The sequence below is a fragment of the Silene latifolia genome, chromosome 11 (genome assembly GCF_048544455.1).
Source record: "Silene latifolia isolate original U9 population chromosome 11, ASM4854445v1, whole genome shotgun sequence".
NCBI lineage: Eukaryota > Viridiplantae > Streptophyta > Magnoliopsida > Caryophyllales > Caryophyllaceae > Silene > Silene latifolia.
In genome coordinates, this window is record NC_133536.1 from 125,418,276 (window position 1) to 125,436,922 (window position 18,647).

At 37.3% G+C, this 18,647-nt stretch overlaps 1 long non-coding RNA gene across 1 annotated transcript; it reads left to right on the plus strand.

Moving 5' to 3' along the window:
* Positions 1-5,206: 5,206 nt before the first annotated feature.
* On the plus strand, positions 5,207-17,165 carry LOC141615069 (uncharacterized). Its single transcript, XR_012529595.1, has 3 exons — positions 5,207-5,317; positions 5,429-5,501; positions 16,957-17,165. It is a non-coding gene; the product is annotated as an uncharacterized LOC141615069 (long non-coding RNA).
* The last annotated feature ends 1,482 nt before the right edge of the window (positions 17,166-18,647 follow it).

The following is an 18,647-nucleotide window of genomic DNA, read 5'->3' on the forward strand; positions in this document are numbered from 1 at the left end:
AGGGTGAAAAATGTTTTATGGTTAAAAACTTGTAAAAGCAAATAAAATAAAAGAGATTTGAAAATATTTGAAATGGTAAAAACCGATTACAAATATGAAAGTGAATTAATGAGGAAAGACGAGAACAAACACGGTTGAGTCTGACCTGGACACCCCATTGAGGCGCGAGCCTCTGTGCAGAACAAGGGGCTTCTGTCTCAGGCCAAAACTCAGTTTTGGCTCGTCTACCCTATGTTTTGGATCGTGTTATGCATGATTTAGCATGTTATAGTCATGAAAAAAGTAAAGACATGATAAAAGAAGGATTTTTACACCCTCATACTTACATGCTTGGTTATGGCGAGAAACCGACGTAAGTGTAACAACTCGTTTGGTCGAAAAACCGTTTTAGTAAGTAAAAAGAGTGTTTTATTAAGATTAGTGATGGTGTAGTGGTCGAAGTGGTCGGTCAAGTGATTTAATGCACGATGACGGTACCAAACAATGTGTAAGGCTTGTATTTACGATCGGTAGGTCGTAAATACGCGTCGGATTGTGACTTAGGAAGTCGAGTCGAGAATTTTAAGGGAGAAAAGAGGGGGCGGACACTCGCGTAAGTTCTCAAATGGTGGCATTTGAGGGGTATTTATAGGAAAATGAGTGGTTGTGTGAGTTTTGAGCGACGTGGCCACCTGGGCTGCTCAAAGAGGCGCGAGCCACGTCGTGGGTCTTCGAGGTGAGTTGTCGCTTTCACATAAACGCAATCATGATTTGTTCTATCCTAGGATTTGTAGTCACAAGTTTGGTACTTGACCATTCATGAATCCGGGAAATCTTAGTATAGAAGGTTTTGAATGGTTTGTTTTTTGTGGTTGACTCGGTTTGACTCGTTGTTGGAATCGGGATTTGAATTTTTGAGTCGGTTTTTGGTCCGGTGTCGGTTTTGACTTTAGTTAGTGTCATTGCGACCCCGTCGTCGTGAATTAAACACTCCAGGTACTTTTGAAAAGTTTTATTTTTGAAATCGTTTTAAGTTTTCTGACGTAAAGTTGTACACGAACTGTCGATCAAACGTCGCGATTCCAAAGCATGTTATAGTCCGATAATCATCGGATGTTTGTTGGAGTCTCAGCAGATACTGGGTATCTACACTCATTCACATGTTAAACAACGGTTTTGGTTGTTAAGCTTAAATGTGGTTCGGTTTTGGTTTATTTACATTTTGCCTCGTGTTTCGTATTAGTTAATTCATTTTGTTCAAGTAACATGTAATTGTGAAATAAAATGTTTATTCATAATAGGAAAGCATGAAATGATGTTATATACTTCATATTTAAGTTCATATTCATTTATTTACATTTTGTCGTATGTTTCGTATCACTTATGTCATTTGTTATCACTTGTTCCATTTTGAGCTCAAGTGACATATAAATATGAAATATAAGGTTTATTCAAGTTATATAAGATTGAAATGGTATTATATACTCCACATATGAGTTCTTACTCGTTCATGGTTGAATCTTTACTCGTTCAAGTATGGAATGCTTATCTTGAACATCTACTTGTAATGAGTCCCAGTCTTGTGAAAATGCAATAATGCTATGCCTTATTGCTTCACTTATGTTTACACCTTACTTTTACCATTCTACCAAGTGTTGGTTAACTCATGCTCTTTCCGCCTCTTTCGTGTCGTTCTGCCGAATTCGGGGTACCCGACTTCTGTTCTGTCGATCGAGTGTTGGTTGCGAAATGTATTTCGCATGTCGAATCGGATAAAGTTATTTCCCGAGAGTCTGGCCAGATTTAAACTAGGACCGTATATATTATCGTCGTCCTACCAGGAAGAATTGAGTCTTAGAGAAGTAAATGTCTTGCTTGTTTATGGTGATTGGCATATGTCTTTCCACATGAGAGTTTACGTCTTATGTGGTTGATGCTTAGAGAAGTAAGAGTCTTGGTCGTATCGGACTTTAGACGTGAGATGCAAGCCTTCTAGTTGCGATATGATCGCCTAGATTGATGCTCCCATCCGTTCTTATGGTGAGACGCAAGCATGAGTACGCATGTGATGTTAATAGCCACGTCCTGTGCAATATCAGCAAGAAACTTTCCAAAGTATTGGCTATGGTTTTCAAAAATATGTATTGCGACGATTGAATACTCGTTTATCTATCTCACATGATTTAAGTACTAGTTTTGTGTAGTTTGGATAGTCGGCTAGTCGCCTATGTCACATTTCATTGGAATTCGTGTTTGTGATTAACTAACCGTATCTATGTTTTCCTTTACTTCACTTATTTATATATGCCTATGGCATGCTCATTTGCTATTCTATCTTACTTTCTCTTATTGTTCTAACATGAATGATCCCATGCTTATTTGTTCAAGTGAATTGTATCCCGTATTTATTATGCCTTGCCTTATTTGAGTTCTTTGCTATGTTCATTTTGATATAATGTGGCTTGGAGAAACGTAAGTTACTCACCACTGACTGTGGCGTTCATGTTTACATGAATGACAGGTCTTAGTTGGTGATTTATGGGGTGAAGACATGTGTGAGCTAGCAAGTACATTGACCGTTCGACTTTATTAATCTTTTTAATAAACTTACCTATTTTCGTCTTGTCATTCGTGGGATATATTTTCCTCAATTTTGACTATCGTGTTTGTATGAACCTTTACTTTATTTCCGCAGACTTGCTTTCCGTCGAGTTTTAGTGAATCCCGAATGTTAAACTCTATCTAGTAAATAAAAGTTTTAAAAATTTCATAATTTCCACTTAAATTTATTTATTATATTATCCGTTTTATCGCGGGGTGTCACAGTTGGTATCGGAACCTATGTTGCTCCCAACGCACACACGTGTACCTCAAATTTAAATTTGAACTTGACTTTAAATAATGAATGAGAAATGGGTAGAAATAAGGACCTAAGTTGGTAGTCTCTTTGTGTATGCCTTGTGGTAGATTCTAACATGTTTGTTGATTGTCAATTAATGATTTTTGTGCCCTTAGATCAATATCCGTGAGCTTACCTATGTGGTGATCAAGACGTGGTGCCTATTACCGAAACTTGAAGATTTGATCAACCTTTTGAAGAATGCTTCTACTTCCTCGAAGATATTCCTCGTTCTTAGTGTACCTTGCCTTACTATTTACATCTTGATGCTTATTTCTTCTTTCTAACTCTCTTTTATTTTACCCTCCCAACTTGTCCTTCGTTCCTTGCTTATCCTCCCTTGACGCCTTGTAGATAGTTCTCTTTCTTTTGTGGGATGTTAATTTTGGTTGGATAATTTGGCTTTGTGGAGATTGTTTGTTGTTGACCCATAACCCTTGTTTTGAGAGGTTGTGTTGTTAGAAAGGCTTAGGTATTGTGGTGAGACATACCTTGGTAATTCTTATGCCTAGTTGCTTGACATAAAGTGGGTGTGATCGATTGGTGGAATTCTTTGTGTAAAGTGTGAGCTGCATATGTTACAGAGGTTATGGAACTTGACTTTGTTAATCGTATTTGGGATTGGAAAGCTTAGTAGGTTGAGCGTTGTTACTTTAGGAGTAAACAAGTAATAAAGTTTATGATGTGAGTTTAGAAAAAGACACCTTTATGATGTTGATAACCATACATAGATTGGTGTTGTCTTTTGACATTTGTTACGTATGAGTATAGCTTTGTTAGTAGTTTTGATCTTGTTTTTGTGGAAGTCGTTTGTGGATGTTTAATGATTAAGAGTTGTTGAATCACAAGTGTGGTGAAGTATTTTGTTTCGTGGAATAGCTTAGAAGTAAAGTGACGTAAGTTGATTTAGGAAATCCTTGGAAGTAATGTGGTTATAAGACTAATTATTAGGGATGTTTGAGGAACCGTTTAAGATGACGTTGTTATTTATGATTTGAGTATGTGGCGTTTCCTTGTTGTCTAGTCTCCCTTTCTCTTTGACCATAAGCTTTACCGTTCATAGCTCTCTTCCTTGTTCGTTGTGCTTCCCTTTGAGTTTGATACTAGTGGCCTATAAAACTCTATGTTCTTTGACATCCTTCTTGACCTTACCGTGACTTTTTACCCTTAAAAGTTCGTCATAGTCGTTTTGTTGCTTAAGTTTGGGTTCCTTAGCGTGCTTTGTAATTGTGATGTCTAAGTTGCTTTTCATTTTGTGCAATTTCTAACCAATTTGAGTTACCAGTTTGGGTTCATGGTTAAAATTTTGTGTTACTTTGGCAAAACTTTACTTATTTGAAAGGTTTGAAAATGAAAGTTTGCTTTCAATTTGGTAGGTTCTTAGAAAAATTTGATTCTTTGTCGAAGTTTAATGTTACATTTTCAAAAACTTAACTTCTTTTTTAGTTTGAAAATGGATATTTTACTTTCGCCCGGCTTTTGCAAAACAAAATTTAAATGTATTATCATATTCATTTGGGTTTGTCGTTGATGGGATGTTATGACTCGTTATTAAAGACGTCTAATAACTTGTCCTACGCTTATCAGCGAATGATTTTGTTTTGACCCTGTCTTTGACTTGGAAAGATAGCGCTCTTGTGTGTACGACAAGAGCAATTACGTTCCAGTGAAGGAGACTTGTACTTTTGAAAACTCTCCATAAATATTTTTTTGGAAGAATTTTGATTTTGGATTTCTGCAAATGATTTGGTATTTGACCTTGTCTTTGATTTTGAATGTCAATGTTCTTGAATGTGCAACGAGAGCACTTCCGTTCCTTTGACAAGAAACTTACGCGTTTGGAAGATTCTTCTTGAAACTTTTAAAGGAATTCTAATTTTTATATTATCAAACTTTGTAAATGTTTTGGATGTCGATTTCGAAAAGTCCGACTTTATCTCTATAACTTTTCATCTTCTACTTTAAGGTTTCGAGGGCGAGACGTTTTAAAAGGTGGGATGATTGTAACACCGGCTCTTTTCGCAAAATGGTTTTAAAATATTTTAATCGCTTTATTTAAATTATTATATTTTTGAAGGCCAATTCCTATAAAAATATACTTTTAGTCGTATTCTGATAATAATAATAATAATAATATTTTCCGCATTGAGTTTATAGTAGACTTTAGGCGTGTTTTTTAGCGCAAAATCGACTCAAAACGTGATTTTTGACCAAGTTTGACTAAGACAACCCACCAACCTTTTTCGCTCCACCTAACCCTTATTCTAAGACCCCACCACCAGTTTCTTTCACTAAAATTTCAGCATACATCTTCTTCACCAACTCCATTAGACCTCCAACAAACATCAATCTTAAGACGGATGCCATTTCTTCGTTTCTCAACGGAATCCGGTGCTTTTTGCGCCTATCTCTTCCTCTCATCGTCCTCCATCTTTCTAGGTAAGAAAGAAACCAAGTTTCTTCACCCATAAGGGCTGACCAAAACGTTTTCTACACGGTACCCTAACTTTTTTTAGTTCTTAGTCTTAATTTGTGTTTTCTTATGTTTAGGGGAAGGATTAGTTGACCCGGAAGTGGATTCTTGAAAGTTAGACGAGTTCATTAGAGATTAAGGGTTAATAAGGTAACGGTGATAGGTTACTCGATATTATGTCAAAATTGTGTGTTTATATGTTGTGTTTTACTCATATGTTGGATAAAGTGTGAACCTTTATGAAATTTTCATGTGTATTGTTGAATGTGTTGGATTTCCACATAATACCCATGTTGGTGTGAAGAAATTTCTAGTCTTTTGTTTACATATGTTAATTACAATCCGTTTTAAATACTCCTTGTTAACATGTTTAATTAAGCTATGGATTCACTATTGTAATTGGGTTGTTTACGTGGGCGAATTCCGACTTGTTCATGCTTGAGAATTGTTGGGTAATAGCCTCTAAATGGGCTGTCGAATGGTTGATGGAATTTCGTCTGTTGCAGGTGGTCGATCGACTGGTTGTTGCTGTCGATCGACCTTGGCTATAGCCTGGACCGGTTTTCGTAAATTGGTCATAACTCCTTCATTACTTGTTTGTTTTGGGCTTATGACCTACCGTTAGAACCGTAATTGGATAAGCTATCACCTAGAGATACAGCCTATAACAACGGGTAAAAACCGTTGTAAAATAAAAAAGCGGACGTTGTTAAAGCGGCCGTTGTAGAAGGTATTTACAACGGTTTGCTTATTTAGTGAAACCGTTGTTAAAAGTATTCACCACGGTTAAAAGCCGTTGTTGTTGGGTGTTCTCCGTTGTGGAAAGTGTCTCAAAATTTTGGAGGGAATAATATAACAACGGTTGTCCTATGTATAACCGTTGTTGTAACTTTCCCTCCAAAATTATGAAGTCTTTTCACAACGGGTTTATGTTACATACCCGTTGTTGAAATTATTAGTAACAACGGTTAATGTTTAATACCCGTTGTTGTAATTTTACCTCCAAAATTGTGAATACTTTTAACAACGGTTCTTCGATTAAAACCTGTTGTTGAATATTATGCGCGGGTATTTGTGAATGTCATTCACAACGGTGTTATTTTTATTAACCCGTTGTTAAAGGTATTCACAACGGTTTTTTTTTAGTAACCGTTTTTATTACGAACTCCTAATGTTTTGAAAAATTTAATTTGTTTCATGCCATTCAAAAACTCGCATATATCAGCAAAGACCAAAGATAAATCAAATTTGGGTTCATCGAACTCAATACATTCAATTCAACCACAACAAAGAAATTTGCATCATCATATATATATATACTTACAAGGAGTTGAATTTACATGAACTAATCATTCCCTAACTTCAACAAAAATTTACTAATAAGTTGATCTAAACTCTGAGTATCATGCATTTCTAATATATTCTAAGACGTAGTTGCCCCACATGTCTCTTACCTCGTCTATATCTATATTTGAGTCTTACGCTCAACTTTCGACGGGTTGATTGCATACTTGCGGAAAAAACAAAGAGAAGACATTATGGTATATATAGCAACAAGCAAGACAACATAGCAACATCATGGCATATATAGCGACAAGCAAGACAACATTAACTCTAATTTAAAAAAAGTAATAAACACATTATTAAATTACTAACCTTTGGAGGAATAATGATATATCTTCGCCTAATAATCTCCAACATGAACCGACAAGCGTAGTATCCACATTGTATGCTATCCGATTTGGCGAGGCTATTATTACATAAAAACAAACAGACGAGAGAAGGCTTACATCAGAATCTTGAACTTTAGGTATTGTATTAGTATTAAACACAGATTTTGCACTTAATATTATTGTATTTGAGCACGTACCCCTGTTATCGTAATAAAATCAGGGCCAACATCAGAATCTTTCGTGGGTTGATCCTGCTCGTTTGCTCTTTTCTTCTCAAAGGCCCTTTTTTTTAAAAAAAAAAAAAAAAAGGAGGCAGAAACTCATTTTGGTAGGGGCAAAAATGAGCTTTTTTCTATAAATAAAAATTGAAACTTAATGTTATTATAAATAAATCAGTATTATAAACTTACATATTAATCAAGCGCTTAAAAGTCTCGCTTGGTTGCTGATGTAAAGAGTCCAACCAGAAAACTTTTTTCTTTGTCGGCATGATGGCTGCTAGCACCCAATGAGTCCTACATCAAGAGACATCATCATTATTAACAAGTACATATACTCCCTCCAAGTTTTATCAATCTTCCCCTTTCAATAAAATACTCCTCACATATATTAGAGAAAGGGGAAGATACATATCACTTGGAGGGAGTATTAGTTATGAAAATGCAATTGTAGGGGGAAACGTAATATTAATTTGTTTATTACCCTTTTTCATTATAAACGCCAAAAATCGACTTCTTGTTTGTCGTCAATTCTTTGAGCAATATAATCTACCCGTTGATCGAACGAGAAATCCAAAATAAATAAAGATAAAACATAGGGGCACAGGAACCGTAGTGATCGGATGGAATTTTCTTCTCGGGGATCACTCTCAATTGCAATATCCTACATTATTACGGTATTAATTCCGGTATTTAAAACACTATCTACCTAGTAGTCAGAATATTAGACTATGAAATTATTTATTAAGAAACTTACTTCATCCAAACAAATATGTGTGATATATCAATCTGGTCTAGTCCAGCCCATACGGCTAGCAGATCCCATGATATAGCAGCTTGGCGCTCAGCCCCTAGAATATCCTCCTCGAGCGGAATAATTATCAGTTGCTCGGAGGCTATGCGATGGCCAGCCTCCTCATACAGTCTCATCATCGTCTCCGTTCTTACTTTTTGCATGTAATCCTTCCCTTTATATATTGTGGAGTTTATACTCCTAACTTTCACTAGGGAAAGAATGAGTCTTTGATGTGGTGCTACTACCACCAGCCTACACATGTAGTATAGATAATTAAAATAATAACAAATCCAAAGGTAATAACATATCCTAGTTGGAGTAATAAAAATAAAAGCGTACTTAATTAAATACATACCTCATCAAGTTGTTGTGAAGTCGAGGTCGTTGGCATGTCTGTGGACTTAGGCTTATCCGCCAAAGCCGCCTTTTTTGTTCCCTACAAAAAAAAAAATAACATATAAAAACATTCAACAATTAAAAATGTAACACATATATATATATATATAAAGGTGTTTCTTCTAACCCCAATCGCTTTCCGCTTCTCAAAGGAGATATCTTCGCCAAGAAGATGTGAGTATCGAGCCATTGGATGAAACTTCCAAGCGCATCTCCCGAGAATGGTAATGTCGTCACGAATGGGACAGAAGTGGAAGTTTTTCATGGCCTGGATTGACCGTAGTTATCTCTACTATTCTATGATTCGGCAAAAGTTTTTCGCCATGAACTACGATTTTCGCTGCGCAGTTTGTTTTCTACGAGACCCCGGCCAACACGCACATGTGGCTTTTCGATTCTATTAGGGTCGAGCAAGAATAATCGGCCTCTTGTCTACGGCCCGAGGAATATACACATACATACATTATTATTATATCTTTGCAAAAACGCTTCAAAGATTCAAAGATTTTGCAAAAACGCTTTCTGTCTCGGGCCGATTTTTGCACAAACTTCAGCATTCATATAAATTTAACTAATTAAACACTTCATGCATACCTTATTGAAAACAGGGAACTGACTTGAAGGGGATGTATGCTGTTTTCCATCAGCCGTCTTCTCATCAAGTTGCATCTCCTTTTCAGACCCATTATTTACCTAATAAAATTAACCAATTCAATGGCACCATGTCGAAGTTGGCGGTGAACACACCCCCGATCTTACCCAAAAAAAAAAAAAGAAAAATAAGGAAGTATATTAGGTACCTGATCGGCTTTAGTTGTTACAACTTAAGAAGCATTATTAGGTACCGATCCTTCGAATCTCGTTGACCGATACTTCCTTCTCATGTATTGCCAAGGTAGTAGCGGCCTCTTCACCAATCTGTTGTACCTTATTATTACCCCCTTTAGAAATGACATCCTCCATCATCTTCACTTCTTCTTCGGAAAGCTTACCTCCAAAGATTCAGCTTTAGTAGTACGGATGCCATTAATCAAGTCGCTTGCCAAGAATGTAATGTGTCGCAATTTTTATCCCAACAATAACATGTGAATTGAACTTAAATGAAAATAATAGAATAAATGTTACATTGTCAGCCTTCTCGGACTTAGTCTTCCTTTTCTTCTTTATCTGGGCAGTTTTCCCATAATATTTCGTTACTCCAACCTGTAACGGGACGCCCCTCAAACGACCTGGATGTTCGGGTCGGCCGATCGCTCTAGCAAGAACGTCATTACGACCACTGGGAGTGAATTTCCCTTCTTCTACCTCTTTCAATACGTTATCCTATAATATATTAAATAAACTTCAAATTATATTTGTGACTAAAATAATAAAGTTAGTAATGAACTCGTCTTAATAAAATAATGCTTACTATGTTGGCCAAAACTTCCACATCGTATTTGTCATGCGACGATAGGGATCCTTTAGGCGTGTGCCCATGTTTATAAGTTACATGCCGATCCACCTCTTTCACTCCCTTTGCCACCTACACATTAACATGGTAACATTTATACACGTAAATGTGTATCAATGCAAGTCCAAGTGTGATTAAAAAAATAAAGTCTCACAGGCTGAGGAATAATGCATGCTACTTACGAGGTCCTCTTCTATCTTTCTCAGAACCGCCTCGAGAACCATAGAATTTCCCCTTCTTGCATGAAATGTTAGCACGATTTCTTGTGCTAACGGACTTCAAATAATTATATAAAAGCGCAAGTTGATGAGATAATAAAAAGATTATATAAAGGACTCATTAATTAAAAAAATGATAGGTAAATCGTTAAAAGGCGAGGATATTTAACCCGAAACTTCTCAGTAGTTCTCATCTTTTTGAAAAGATCCCATTCTTCCTGCTTGATGGTGGGACACTTGTTTTCCGGTGGGCTCTTACGCATCTCCCCGTTGCCTTGTCCACATACAACCAATCCCTAGCAACGGCACACTTCCACCGCCCTGTGGACCTCCGCCTTATGCATTAAATACTCATCATGGCTTATATCGGGTATAATAAAGCCTTCCTTTATACGAGCCAAGTATAACTCCGCCAATTTTGGATTCAAAGTTCTAACATCATCTAAATGGATAGGCACAAACTGTCTTGTGCAAGCACCAATCCAATTGGAGAAAAGACCCGCATTTGGAAAAGAGGGAAACCCTTCTCACTCCATGTTATTTCGAACTACTGTTTAGCGGCTATAGTGCAAGGACTCTCTTGCACTTCGTAGCACCCCTCTCACCAGGCTTATTATCACCAGGCTCATTATTCTTTTGACTTCTTTTACGTTTTTCACCCATGATAATCCTAAAACCCAAATATGAATGATATAGTAAATGAACAACTTAACAACGTACATGCAGAGTATTATCTAAAACCCTAAACCCTAATAGGAATGAAAATTTAAAACAACAGATTGAGCTTCTAAAATCCTAAACCCCGATAAGAGGAGTAAAGTAGATGATGCGGGATGATAAAGATAACAAAGAAAACGAAAAACAAACAGATGCACGAAAAAAGAAACAAGATGATCATCTTAAAACCCTAATGACGAAACACAAAATTAAAGTGAACATACCTGTTGATGATGATGATAAAGAGAACGAGCGGGAAGGCAACGGAATCGGGCTTTAAATCGGGCGACGGCCGGCGACGAGAATGTAAAAAGCGAGGAAGAGAGAAGAATTAACACAGGATACCAACGGTTGGAGTAATAATGTTGTGTGTGTTTTTGTGTATGGCATCTTTGGATGGGTTTCTATATTAGTTTTTTATTAAGACAACCTATTGACAACGGGTGCTCAAAACAAAACCGTTGTTGTATGTTATAACAACGGGTCAATAAACGTTAACCGTTGTCAAAATTTTATTACAACGGGTAAACTATACCCGTTGTAATATATGTTCACCAAATTTGCGCCAAAATGAAATATGTCAAAAAATATAATTGACAACGGGTAGAAGTACTACACCCGTTGTTGAAAGTATTAACAACGGGTAATTTAAATATAACCGTTGTTATTGTTGAACCTCTTTTTTTTTTTTAAATTATCAGTAATTCCATTACGGTCCAAACTGTAACAATACATACCGCAACATTATTCAGCAATTTCAACACCAAAGATCCACATCTAATAATAAGATCAAGAAAATAAGACAACTTACACCAAAGATGCATGCATATCTTGTACATGTCCCGATGAACTATCTCAGGATCGGGACGTTTCTTGGATGTCATAGTTTCTTCGTTAACCCAAATACCTTCACCATGGTCATCACGCATATAGATGCTTTCGGTGTCCTCATGATCAGTGTCAACATCGTCGAAATAAGATACGTGTGGTAGACCGATCCATTCCCTCAAAAACGACATCCCGATCATCATCATCATTATCGGATGGACTACTCCTTCTTTTCCTTATAGACAGTACAACAGACCACTTCTTATCCATAGGATCGGTGACATAGAACACTTGTTTAGCTTGGGATGCCATTATGAAAGGATCATCCTTATTATTGCCAACCTTACCCAGATTGACCAACGTAAATCCCATCTTATCCTTTCGGACACAATGGATGTTGTTATCAACCCGGTTACATCGAAACAAAGGCAGTGTGAAATCAATGTAATCTAGTACCAATATTTCTTGAATAATACCATAATAAAGGCATTTTCCCCAAATAGGCTTTTTATCTTTTGAAGTAGCAAAGTGCATTGCCTCAAATTCAGAACTCACACCACTATTTTGCATTGTGCTCACCTCATCTTGCTCGCGGGTGTAAAAAGTATATCCATTAATGGCAAAACTGTTGTAAAAGGTGACCCTGGCATTTGGACCTAAACCAAGACGTAGTAACCTAGGAGAGATGTCATCACCAGTTTGATCAAGACTTTGTAAGACAATATTCCTAAACCACTCGGGAAACGTCTTCGTATGCTCGTTCGCAATCCACTTCTCGGTCTTGTTTTGGTGATCGTATTTGAGCTCATCTTTGTGTTGTTGAATATAAGGTTGCACCTCATCTTCGTTGTTTAGCACATACATGTGTGCTAAATGCAACATTTCACGTGTCACAATTTTTTCAACCCGGCCCCTAATACCTTTTCCGGTCATCCAGTCACTATGACGATTCTTAGGAACGCCAATCAACTCCTCAGGGGAGAGATGAGCGTAACAATATGAAAGAGCTTCGTCTAAAATAGCGCGTTCAGCAATACAACCTTCCGGACGATACCGATTAGATGTATAGTCCTTGTAGACTTTCATCAATCTTTCGAAAGGATACGGGTATCTCAAGTACACGGGCCCAAGGTACAAAATCTCCCTAACCAAGTGAATGGTCAGATGAATCATGATAGTGAAGAAAGAGGGTGGAAAATACATTTCCAATTGACAAAGAGAGGTTACAACGAGGTCCTGCAATGAATCCGCGTCATCGGGATCGATGACTTTCTCGCATATGGACTGGAAGAAGAGACAGAATCTAGTTATAGCATATCTTACCTTTTCGGGTAAAATGGAACGAATAGCCACAGGTAGTAATTGTTGCATCAAAGTGTGACAATCATGTGACTTTAACCCGGTGAGTTTTAGGTCTTGCATCGACACTAGGCTTTTGATGTTCGACGAATAACCATGTGGCACTTTAATTCCATTCAAGCATGCACAGAACTCTTTTCTCTCATTCCGTGAAAGGGTAAAAGCTGCTGGCGGTAAAAATGTACGATTACCTCTCTTCTGTGGTGCCAACTCTAGCCTAATACCCATCATTTTCATATCTTCCCTAGCTGCGGCGTTATCCTTTGTTTTACCAGGAACATTCGGAAGGGTATTGATAATATTATCACAGACATTTTTCTCAATGTGCATGAAATCGAGGCAATGCTCGACCTCCGGTCGGCCAATATGGAAGTTTATCAAAAAATATGGATCTTTTCTTATACCCACGAGTAGACAATTTAGAGCCGCTCTTCTTCCCATAATCTATCTCAATATGCTTTACTTTTTGATAAACTTCATGCCCACTCAAAATTCTAGGAGGTTGACGAAGTTCTTGTCTTCCATTGAATGCTTTTTGCATCTTGCGATAACAATGGTCATGAGACAAGAACCTCCTATTTCCCATATACACATACTTACGAGAAGACTTCAAGTATTCAGACTCGATATCCTCCCCACACAATGGACAAGCCTCTTTCCCATGAACTGTGTGCCCAGAAAGGTCGCCATAAGCCGGATAGTCGGATATTGTACACAATAACATCGCTCTCAAATTGAAAGTTTCGTTCTTATATGCATCAAATACTTCTATCCCACTATCCCACAACAATCGCAAATCATCTAGAAGAGGTTCCAAATATACATCTATATCATTTCCAGGTTGTTTAGGGCCGGAAATTAACAACGACAACATCAAATACTTTCTTTTCATGCACACATATGGAGGTAAGTTATAAATAGCCAACACTACTGGCCATGTACTATGTTGGCTACTCATGTTTCCGTGTGGGTTCATTCCATCAGTGGACAGCGCTAGACGTAAGTTTCTAGGTTCATTGCCGAACTCGGGATACTTAGCGTCGAACGATTTCCATTGCTTACCATCTGCCGGTTGTCTTAGCTTTCCATCATTTATTCTTCCTGTTTCATGCCAAGTTAACATTTTTGCATCATCGGGATTCGCATAAATCCTTATGACTCTTGGTATCAATGGAAAATACCACAACACCTTAGCCGGGATCCCTTCCTTATCCTTATAACGCCACTCCAAACATTTAGGGCAATTGGTTAAGTTTTGATATAATTTCCGATACAATATGCAATCATTTGGACATGCATGTATTTTCTCATATTTCATACCCCCTCCTCTTATTAGTTTTTTCGCCTCATATGTCTTAACAGGTAGAACATTACCATCAGGAAGCAACTCCTTTATCAAGGCTAAAAACTAGTGAAACACGTGTCACTCACCCCATTTGCCCCCTTGATATTATACAACTTCACCACAACCGACATTTTTGTGAACTTACAACCAGGATAAAGAGGTGCTTTAGACTCACACAACTTCTCATACATGTTGTTAATAAGGTCATCCCAATTACTAGTGTCATCACCTACATCTTCAAAAGCAATGGAATCATCATCATTCTCTTCATTATCTATAGACCCAACATTCAACTTCTCTACTTCCAACTCTTCCAACTCAAAAAACTCGGCAAACTCAGGATCATCAGTTAGCCTTTCGTGTACCTCAACATCATCTTCTTCAGAGTTATTCTCTTCCTCTAATGATTCCCCATGAAAAATCCAAAGTGTATAGGATCGACTAAATCTCCACTTTTCTAGGTGTATTTTAACGTCCGGAAAAGCCATATAGCTAATATTACCGCATCTTTCACAAGGACATGCAATACTAGAAGAACCTTTCAAATTGTTCGAACGAATTCATAAAATTCAGCTAAACCATCCTTGTAGGTGCGGTCACTCATATTTGCATCAATCATCCAAGTTCGAGTCATTATTCTACATTCGTAATAATAGGCAACTAATTCAGAAAATACAATAATAGGCAAACAAATAAACGAAATAAGCGTTGCTAAGAAACATATATATACCTGATTGATAAACACGCGCGATGAGGGGGAGAAGACGTGACAACAAATGATTGTGACGGAGATGAAGACAGAGAGACGATCGGGGAGGAATGGAGGATGATATAGTAGCAGTATTAGCTTGTGTTTGTGTTTGTAGCGTATAGCAGAATAAAGCAATATGTTGTTCTTAAGATTTTCATAATATTAATAACAACGGTTATTGAGACTACAACCGTTGTTAAAACGTATTAAAAACGGGTTCTAATATAACCGTTGTGATTACTTTTCACTAATTTGGCGCCAAACCATTAACAACGGTTAAATTTTAACCGTTGTTATTAGTTTTTTTATTAACAACGGTTGTTTAAGTATGACCCGTTGTTAAAAGAAATAACAACGGTTAACAACGCATAACCGTTGTCATTAAGTTTGGTAAAATTCGCGGAATAAATTCTACAACGTGTTTTGATGATTTTCGTGAATAAGCGTTGTTAAAGGGCCGTTGTGGTTGCCTGTTTTTGTAGTAGTGCCTCCAATTAGTTTCACCTCATTGTCATGTATATAAATCAAGTTATGGCCATTTGAAGTTGACCCTTCTTGTACTCGAGTACTAAACTTGTTATAAATTGGTTTTTATACTTTGTTCAAGTAACATGTAATTGTGAAGTAAAATGTTTATTCATGATAGAAAAGTGTAAAATTATGATATATACTTCATATTTGAATTCATATACATTTGTTTACATTTTGCCATATGTTTCGTATCACTTAAGTCATTTGTTATTACTTGTTCCATTTTTGAGCTCAAGTGACATATAAATATGAAATATAAGTTTTATTCAAGTTATATAAGATTTAAATGGTATTATATACTCCACATATGAGTTGTTACTCGTTCATGGTCGAAACTTCTTCGAGTTTCAAGTATTGAATGCTTATCTTGAACATCTCCTTGTAATGAGTCGTATTCTTGTGAAAATGTAATAATGCTACGCCTTCTTGCTTGACTTATCTTTATGCCTTACTTGTTCCATTCTGCCAAGTGTTGGTTAACTCATGCTCTTTCCGCCTCTTTTGTACCGTTCTGCCGAATTCGGGGTACTCGACTTCCGTTCTGTCGATCGAGTCTTGGATGGGAAATGTTTTTCGCATGTCGAATCGGTTAAAGTTACTTCCCGAGTGTCTGGACAGATTTAGACTAGGACCGTATATATTATCGTCTTCCTACCAGGAGAAATTGAGTCTTAGAGAAGTAAATGGCTTGCTTTTTTATGGTCATGGGCATATGTCTTTCTACACCATAGTTTACGTCTTCTGTGGTTGAATGTAAGAGTCTTGGTCTTATCGGACACTATAGGTGAGATGCAAGCCTTGTAGTTGCGATATGATCACCGGGATTGATACTCCCATCCGTTCTTATGGTGAGATGCAAGCCATGAGTACGCATGTGACCTTAATAGCCACGTCCCCTACAATATTTGCTAGAAGATTTCCAAAGTACGTAATGGCTATGGTTTTCAACTATATGTATTACGACGATTGAATACTCATTTATCTATCTCACATGATTTAAGTTCTAGTTTTGTTTAGTTTGGATAGTCTCCTATGTCACATTTTATTGGAATTCGTGTTTGTGATTATCTAACCGTATCTATGTTCTCTCCTTTACTTCACTGATTTAAATATGTCTATGACATACTCATTTGCTATTCTAACTTACTTTTACTTTTTGTTCTAACATGAATGATCCCATACTTAATTGTTCAAGTGAATTGTATCCTATATTTATTATGCATTGCCTTATTTGAGTTCTTTGCTATGTTAATTTTGATATAATGTGGATGGGAGAACCTTTAGTTACTCCCCACTGACTGTGGCATTCATGTTTACAAGAATGACAGGTCTTAGTTGGTGATTTATGGGGTGAAGACATGTGTGAGCTAGCGAGTATATTGACCGTTGGACTTTATTTATCTTTTTGCTAAACTCACCTATTTTCGTCTTGTCATTCGTGGGATATATTTTCCCCAATTTTGACTATCGTGTTTGTAAGAACCTTTACTTTGTTTCAGCATACTTTCTTTACGTCGGGTTTTAGTGAATACCGCATGTTAAATCTTATCTAGTAAATAAAAGTTTTAAAAATTTCATAATTTCCGCTAAAATTTTTTAGTTATATTTTCCGCTTTATCGCGGGGTGTCACAGGGAAACTGTTCGAATCCACGTTGTACCTTGATCAAACGAAGGAAAAAGCGGTGCTTGACAAAGGTACTAAAGATAAGGACTCGTCCCTCTTTAGTATCCTATCGCTAGAATGACTCTCGTTCGCGCTAGATAAGGTCGTCCAGTATCCAAAGTTTCTGAGTAAGAGGTGAAGGTACGTATTGGGAAGCTCCTAATTAAACACCCAATTCCACCCCCCCCGCGGTAGCGGCCTCTAGTGATTGATCTTGGTTGGTTAAGTGCAAAAGTTGATAAAACGGGTTAAATGCAGGAATGCGCATCCACAAGTTGATACCTAGCATGTGGGATTTGCTATGTCGGTTGTTTATCCAAATATCAATTAATTGATATCGAGTTGGATTTATTGTTGATTTGTATGCTAGACGGAAATTAAACATCCATTTACCAAGTTATGTTTGTGGTGCTTAACATGATCCATTTGTCCTAAAGTGGTGTTTTAGAATGCAAAGTGTAAAATGGAAACTCATCAATCTGATCCTTCATGTATTCGGATTAACCAAAGTCGGGATCATCCTAGACAAGTGCTGAAAATAGGACAGGAGCAGTGTCAGGTAGCCATTTGAGACGCGAGCCATCAGGCGATGCAATGAGGCCTGTCCAGACATGAAATATAGAAAGCAGGAGCTGCCTTGGGGCGCGAGCCATCAGGCGACCTATGGGGCCTCTCCTGGTTGTTTAAAATGTTTTTGAAATTGTTTGTAAAAGGGTGTTAAATCCCGCTTTTGATCAAAAGGTCGTTAAGACCGTTTTTGTGCTAATATGAAGAACGGGACTCGGAATATATCATTGTCTTGATAACATTTGATGTCGGGTTTGGTTTTGCAAGCTTGACATGAATAGTTTTGTAAAAAAGGATGTAAAAAATGTTTGATATGAACTAATTATATTAAGTTCATTGCTTTCTAATTAGTCAAAGTTTGTAAAAAGGATGATTATACAACGTGAGTTGTTAACCAGGCTAATGGTCTTTTGGAGGAAGGCCAGGGACAACCCAGTCATGCCTTACCTTGCCAGGAATACCAGGTACAATCCAGGCCACATGAGCCCCAGCAAACCATGCCCAGACCAACAACTATCACAGCAACAATACTCAGGCAACATCAACTGTCAGTCTAAGTTCATCAGTTCACAAGTACACAATTCAGGCTAACCACCAGCTGCCACCTTGGCCAGCTGAATCTTTATTCAAATAAGATTAAATCAACCCTGGGAGCCAAGCTTATTTCCGAAGGCATTTCACAGAAAATCAAACTGAGGAGTCAAGCTTATTTCTGAAGGCATTTCACAGAAAACCAAACTGAGGAGCCAATTGTAGGAAGGGTAAATCAGATAAAGTAGG